The following is an 8244-nucleotide window of genomic DNA, read 5'->3' on the forward strand; positions in this document are numbered from 1 at the left end:
ACAAAAAGCTTTTTCTGCTTCATCAGTCCACTTTAAGGGTGATGTCATTTTGAGGTCTTCCTCATACATCATTTTACTCAGGGGCGCAGTGATTTCTGCATAATTTGGAACCCAGATTCTACAATAATTTGTTAGGCCTAAAAATGACATAATCTGTTTCTTTGTTTGAGGTTTTGGAGCCTGGAGAATTGCAGTCTTTCTATCCTCTACTATAGTTCTTCCTCCTGTACTGAGATTATTTCCTTGATATTTGACTTGTTTGCACATTTGTAGTTTATTTTTGCTCACTTTGTGCCCTTCTTCAGCCAGATGTTTTAATAATGCTAATGTATCTTTTTTACATGTTTCCATGTCTGGTGATGCCAGCAATACATCATCTACATAGAGTAAGATTTGACTTCCTCCTGGTGGTTGAAATTTAGCCCTACTAGCGCTCATGACTTGGGAATAAATCGTTGGACTTTCACAGTCGCCTTGTGGCAATCTAGTAAAAGTGTATCTCTTTCCTCCAAATGTAAATGCAAACCAAAACTGACAAAAGTCATCTATGGGTATAGAAAATAATGCATTGCTGATATCTACTACAGTAAACACTGTAGCATCTGGCCTGAGTGTATTCAACAAAGTGTAAGGGTCAGGCACACATGGAGCTCTTTGAATTGACTGCATTATTTACCGCTTGTAGTCTTGCACCATGCGGCATCCTACAGATTGTGACGCTTTCTTTAGTGGGAATATTGGAGTGTTGCATGGCGAGTCATCACATTTTACTATTACTCCAGCAGCAATCAACTCTTCAATTACTGGTTTGATGCCTTCGTATGCATCCTGTTTCAATGGATATTGTCTCACACATGGTCTGTATTCAGTTTTCGGCCTGATATGTACTGGTAAGGTTCCTTTTATTAACCCAACATCTGTAGGTCCTTTAGACCATAACATCTCTGACACTTCCTTCAACAAATCTTCCTCATCCTCAATGAGCATTAAGTCTCATTTTTGGAAGCTAATATTTTACGGCGAAAAGCAAACAGTCCAAACAGAACGGCAAAGAGCTCGACTATTATGTGGCCAAAAATATCTATTGTCCCAAACGCCTTGTCGGAGCCAATGACAAAATGGAAGGACATTAACTATATTGACAAGGAACTGGCAGTGGTGGAATTTGAACCCACTCCTCCTGAGCAACTGGAGCCTTAATACAGCAACTTGGACTGCTCAGCCACAATACCTGAAAAGCCCATCTTCGTAAGGGGAATTTTATTGGCAAATGTAAGCCCGACTGAATAAGAGTGAGATCCCCGGCATTCCCTATCATAGCCAACCTTGACATGAAAAAATGTGGAAAGGAGAGCTCTGAAATCATGGAAGCCATCCATCCATCCATCCATTTTCTACCGCTTATCCGAGGTCGGGTCGCGGGGGAGTTTTCCCTCTCCCCAACCACTTCATCCATCTCTTCCGGGGGGATCCCAAGGCGTTCCCAGGCCAGCCGAAGGATGCAGTCTCTCCAGCGTGTCCTGGGTTGTCCCCGGGGTCTCCTCCTGGTGGGACATACCCGGAACACCTCACCAGGGAAGCGTCCGGGAGGCATCCGAATCAGATGCCCCAGCCATCTCATCTGGCTCCTCTCGATGTGAAGGAGCAACGGCTCTACTCTGAGATCCTCCCGGATGACCGAGCGTCTCACCCTATTTATAAGGGAAAGTCCAGACACCCTGCGGAGGAAAACTCATTTCAGCCACTTGTATCCGGGATCTTGTTCTTTTGGTCACGAACCACATCTCGTGAACATAGGTGAGGGTAGGGACGTAGATTGACTGGTAAATCGAGAGTTTCGCCTTTCGGTTTAGCTCCTTCTTTACCACAACAATGGAAGTTGTTGGTTTAAATTATTCAACTATCTTGTATCATTTAAGCCAACAACTTCAATTCATTGGCTGAGAGAATAATTGTCTTATGCCTCGATCAAACAAAATGATTTTAGCCCCAATATCGGCCTGATTAGCTATCGCAGCCGATTTCCCAGATCGGTCCCGACATATGTCGGAAATGACAAAACTTCTTGTAGTGTGACATAAGCCACGACAAACGATTTGGCCCTACGACGCCAAAACGATGTCTGGCGAATTTGTTCTTTTTTTTATATATCTTCCGTGGAGTGTGACATGTCAACGGCAACTCTCCGACAGCGCAACTTGACGGAGACCAGTAGGATTGCGTATTGTGACCGGCGCATCGCCTCCCGTGCTTGCCGTTGGCAATATACTTGTGCGCCGTTGTTAACATTTATTCTCACGCACAAACCAATGTTTACCGAAGCTTTAGAATATGATTCGACGGAACGCCGGCATGTTTACGTGCACCCGTATGCGCTTGCGCTTGCTCGGGTGCATAACGCTTGTTGTCAGCTTGCGAGCCGTATCTTATGAAAAGTACGTGAACATACCTCAAGCAATCCTTCAATGAACATTCTCTCCCAAGCACCAGTGACAAACAAGTTTTTCCTCATTTTGTCTCCCCACGGTCAATCATACGCACACGCACACACAGAAACAAGACATTGGTGTGGCGCATTGTTGTTGTCGCCACCATCGTAACGAGTGTGTCCCGTCGCGTTGACCGGTGACACGTTTTCTGCTTCCACCTCTCGGACAGTGTTTGACTTGACAAGATAAAGCCCAGTGATGGTAAAAGAGGGGATAGGGTGCTATCGGAATAAATGTCGAGTAGTGTTGCCACTGTATGCCCCAGAAACGGCAAGGTTTGATGGCAGTAGTCTGACATTGTGTCATCGGGAAAGACCAAATGTGTCTTGTTGCCTGATCCAGCCATGAGACAACCCGAACAGCCCTGTTGCACATACCAACGACAATGCCTATAGAGCAGAGTGGCACAGCGGAAGCGTGCTGGGGCCATAGCCCAGAGGTCGATGGATCGAAACCCTCCTCTGCTATCTGGAGCTTGTTCTCTGTTATTGTATGTCCACTCATAGCATGTTGCGGAACTGCTATCATTTAACGTCTTACTCTTCGTGAGAAATATTGTGCAATTAAGACTTGTCACCTGATTGGCTGAGTCCCACGGGTACTGACCCTTTCCTCAATTCACTTCGTACTGACAAAAAAAATTCATCCTTAATTCACTGTTCTGTCAATTTAAAATTACCACCATGAAGGTGGCACGACAGTTCAGCGTGAAAGACAAAGTTAATGACATTAAGGCAAACACTTTCAGGGGAGCTAATATTTTACGGCGAGAAGCAAAGTCCAAACAGAACGGCAAAGAGCTCGACTTTTTTGTGGCCAAAAATACGTATTGTCCCAAACGCCTTGTCGGAGCCAATGACAAAATGGTAGGAAATTAACGATATTGATAAGGAAGTGGCAGTGGTGGGATTTTACTGGTCTTTATCAGGAGATGAAGCTCGTCCATTTTGTTGGGTAGGGAGTGTATATTCGCGAGGTGGATCGACGGGAACGCCAATCTGTATCCTCTCATGCGGAGTTTCACCTGGATGCCGGCTCGCTTCGCTCTGTGGCGTCACCTCCGCCTCCATGCGCCGAAGACCGCGGACGCCGCTGCGGTGAGTAACTCGGGGGAAAAGACTGAGCGGAATTGCGAAAGTTGATGAAAGAAAGTCCGGAGTAGCCTCCTTGATGGTTAGCAAGTCTCCCCTTGTGTAAGTGAGTTGTGTAATGTCTCCAAATACGAACGAAAAACACAAAAACAAAAACAATACTACGGAGCGCGTAACCGAGGTGACCACACTGGTCGGCGCCATCATGAATTGGGAAAGACCAAATGTGTCTTGTAACCTGATCCAGCCATGAGACAACCGGAACAGCCCTGTTGCTGGCGGCTGCCTGATATTTGTCAGACGGTAAAAGACTACATAGCAACTCCAATGACTAGAGAGCAGAGTGGCGCAGCGGAAGAGTGCTGGGCCCATAACCCAAAGGTCGATGAATCGAAACCATTCTCTGCTATCTGGAGATCGTTTTCTGTTATTGTATGTCTGCTCATAGGATGTTGTGTTTACCATCACTGGGCTGAGTATGCACACACAGAAAAAATACATTTAACATCTTACTCTGAGTGAGAAATATTGTGCAATTAAGACTTGTCAACTCTTTGGCTGAGGCCCACGGTTAGTGACCCTTTCCTCAATTCACTTCTTACTGGGAAAAAATAAAAATCTTAATTTATTCACTGTTCTGTCAATTTAAAATCACTGTGTAAGTACCCATAAAGGTGGCACGACAGTTCAGCGTGAAAGATAAAGATAATGACATTAAGACAAACACTTTCAGGGGAAATAATATTTTACGGCGACAAGCAAACAGCCCAAACAGAACGGCAAAGAGCTCACCTTTTTTGTGGCCAAAAATATCTGTTGTCCCAAATGCCTTGTCAGAGCCAATGACAAAATAATAAGACAATAACTAGCATTGACAAGGAACTGGCAGTGGTGGGATTTAAAGCCCATGCCTCATGAGAGACTGGAGCCTTAATACAGCGCCGTGGACCGCTTGGCCACACTACCTGAAAAGCCCATCTTATGTAAGTGGAATTTTATTGGGAAATGTAAGCCCGACCAAAGGGAAGTAAAATTATGGGATCCCCGGCATTCCCTATCATAGCCAACCTTGACATGAAAAATGTGGAAAGCAGAGCTCTGAAATCATTTAAGTCAACAACTTCAATTCATTGGATGAGAGAATAATCTTATGCCTCGATCAGGAACGACAAAACTTCTTGTAGTGACATAAGCCACGACCAACGATTTGGCCCGACGCCAAAATGAACTGGCAAATTTGATTTTTTTTTTTATATCTTCCATGTAGTGTGACATGTCAATGACAACTCTCCGGCAGCACAACTTGACAGAGTCCAGAAGGATTGAGCATTGTGACCGGCGCATCACCTCCCTTGCTTGCCGTTGACAAAATAACTGTGCGCCGTGGTTAACATTTATTCTCACGCACAAACCAATGTTTACTGAAGCTTTAGGGCATGATTTGACGGAACGCCGGCATGTTTACGTACAACCGTATGTGCTTGCGCTTGCTAGGGTACATAACGTTTTGTTGCCTGCTTGCGAGCCGTATCGTATGAAAAGTACGCGAACATACCTCAAACAATCCTTCAATGAACGTTCTCTCCCGAGCACCAGTGACGAACACGTTTTTCCACATTTTGTCCATCGGGAAAGACCAAATGTGTCTTGTCGGAGCCAATGACAAAATAGTAAGACAGTAACTATATTTACATAGAACTGGCAGTGGTAGGATATGAACCCACGCCTCCTGAGAGACTGGAGCCTTAATCCAGCACCTTGGACCGCTCGGCCACACTACCTGCAAACCCCACCTTTGTAAGGGGAATTTTATTGGCAAATGTAAGCCCGACCAAGGAAGTAAAATGGGATCCCCAGCATTCCCTATCATAGCCAACCTTGACATGAAAAAAGTGGAAAGCAGAGCTCTGAAATCATTAAAGCTAACAACTGCAATTCATTGGCTGAGAGAATAATCTTCTTATGCCGAGATCAAACAAAAGGATTTTAGCCCTGATATTGGCCCGATTAGCTATCGCAGCCGATTTTCCAGATCGTGTCCCGACATATGTCAGGAACGACAAAACTTCTTGGAGTGTGACATAAGCCACAACAAACGATTTTGGCCCTACGACGCCAAAATGATGTCTGGCATATTGGATTTTTTTTTGGGATATCTTCCGGGAGTTCGTGGTTGAGTTTAGCTTTGTTAAAGTTTCTGAGAATAATGAGGGATGAGTCCGGGTTGTTTTTTTTTTCAATTTCGTGAGCGTGAGCAGTGCGGTGTTCGTGTTACCTTGAGGCAGAATATAGGCGCCAGCCAGTATGATGTGAACTCACTCGGTGAGTAGAATGGCTTACAGTTCAAAAACAGCGACTACAAATGCGGGCTGCAGTGTGTGTTGAGCTCTGTGACGTCCGTACACCATTTTTCGTTGATATAGAAGCATATCCCGCCGCCTTTTTTTCCCCCGATGATTCCATGTCGCGATCTGCTCGGTGAATATGGAAGCCGGGCAGCATGACGGCGCCATCGGGTACAGCGTCGCAAAGCCGGGTTTCCGTCAACCACATGGCGGCGGAACATCCGAAGTCTTTACTGGTCTTTATCAGGAGATGAAGCTTGTCCATTTTGTTGGGTAGGGAGTGTACATTCGCGAGGTGGATCGACAGGAACCCCAATCTGTATCCTCTCATGTGGAGTTTCACCTGGATGCCGGCTCTCTTCCCTCTGTGGCGTCGCCTCCACCTCCGTGCGCCGAAGACCGCGGATTTGCAAAAGTTGATGAAAGAAAGTCCGGAGTAGCCTCCTTGATGGTTACCAAGTCTCCCCTCGTGTAATGTCTCCAAAGACGAACGAAAAACACAAAAACAATACTAGAGCGCGCGTAACCGAGGCGACCACACTGGTCGGCGCCATCATGAATCGGGACAGACCAAATGACCAAGATTTCATGGTAGTAGTCTGACATAGTGTCATCGGTAAAGACCAAATGTGTCTTGTAACCTGATCCAGCCATGAGACAACCCGAACAGCCCTGTTGCTGGCGGTCGCCTGATATTTGTCAGACGGTAAACGAGTACATACCAACTACAATAGCTAGAGAGCAGAGTGCCGCAGCGGAAGCGTGCTGGGCCCATAACCCAGAGATCGATGGGTAGTAACCATCCTCTGCTATATGGAGCTCATTCTCTGTTATCGTATGTCTGCTCATAGGATGAGCAGACATGCGATCATTTAACATCTTACTCTTAGTGAGATATTTTGTGCAATTAAGACTCAAAGGCCCATGGGCCTTTCCTCAATTCACTTCTTACTGAAAAAAAAAACAAAATCCCACAAAGAAGAGCCCAACCAAAAGCTAAAGACCACATGAACTCAACTCCCAGTCGGGGAATCGAAACCCGGTCACTTTTTGCAATTATATCAGCCTCTTTGACGCTGAGATTCAGGAAATTTGGAGTACCAGAGGCAAAGTAGTCATAACTCTTGCTGGTCAACTTTTAAAAAAGGGCTCTTCTGGGACCTGAAATTTGGACCTCTCACACCCACAGCTAATTGAGAAGCATACCGCAAGAACAACAAGGCACATAGAAATGAAAAACATGATCACTTGTCATACTGGCCATTGTGTGACAATGGCAGTTTCAAATGCAAAGGATGCCTGGCCATTGACATTTCAAAAGAGAGCTTGTCAGGGGATTTCAACCCTGGGACCTCTTGCAGTCCTGCTCTTCGTGAGAAGTATAGCCCGAGACCAACAACCAACACAGAAGAGCAGATGACTTCATAACTTGTCACATGGGTAACCATATGACAAGGAAGCCGATAACCACAGATCTTAAAATACACTGTTGAACGTCTCTCAGCAAGAATCATACCCATCAGCCAAAACATGACTCCTCAATGACCCCTTTACTTGATACACAGGTCACCATGAGAGGACACACTTTTAATATTGCACCATACTAATCCACCACAGATGTTTCTTTAGGGGGACTAATCCAGGAATTGAAACCGGGGACCGCTCACACCCAAAGCGAGAATATTACCGCTAGAGCAACGAGCCACAGGATGCACTGTATTACTTTTTACATGTGACGGCACTGAAAATGGCCTTTTCCAGGAGGAACCTGCTCACACCCCAAGTGAGAATCATACCCCATTAACAGCAAACCACACTGAGGAGCTTATGACCTCATATCTCGTCACATCGGCCACCGTATGACAAGATAGTTAAAAATGCAGCAGATAGATTACAAACAATGTTTTGAAGGAGGGCTCGTCCAGAACCTCTCGAACCCAAAACGAGAATCATACCCAGAAACCAATGAGCCACAGAGAAATCAAACCCCCGTTTCTATTCTTGATGTCATGTCTGTTCCCAGCGAGGTGTGGAGCAGCAGAGTGTGGCAGCTCGACTCCAAGCATAGCGAGCTGGATGCCTTGATTATGAGGGGCCGTTAGGGACATTATTCAGGCTTGGCTCTCACACTTACTATTCAAATGCTTTCACACACACACAAACGACTGAAAGGCTCTCGTAAGGACTACTCAAACACTCTCATACGCCCGAGTCTTGCTCTCATTAACACTACTCAAATGCTCTCATTAACACTACTCAAATGCTCTCATTCTTTTTCTTCTTCTTTTCCTTTCGGCTTGTCCCATTAGGGGTCCCCAC

General features: G+C 45.6%; 1 non-coding gene across 1 annotated transcript; it reads right to left on the reverse strand.

The window, feature by feature from the left end:
- Window positions 1-5279: 5279 nt before the first annotated feature.
- Window positions 5280-5361, reverse strand: trnal-aag (transfer RNA leucine (anticodon AAG)). The gene has a single exon. It is a non-coding gene; the product is annotated as a tRNA-Leu (tRNA).
- Between the last annotated feature and the right edge of the window lie 2883 nt (window positions 5362-8244).

The sequence above is a fragment of the Phycodurus eques genome, unplaced genomic scaffold (assembly GCF_024500275.1).
Source record: "Phycodurus eques isolate BA_2022a unplaced genomic scaffold, UOR_Pequ_1.1 contig_24, whole genome shotgun sequence".
In the NCBI taxonomy this organism is placed as follows: Eukaryota; Metazoa; Chordata; class Actinopteri; order Syngnathiformes; family Syngnathidae; genus Phycodurus; species Phycodurus eques.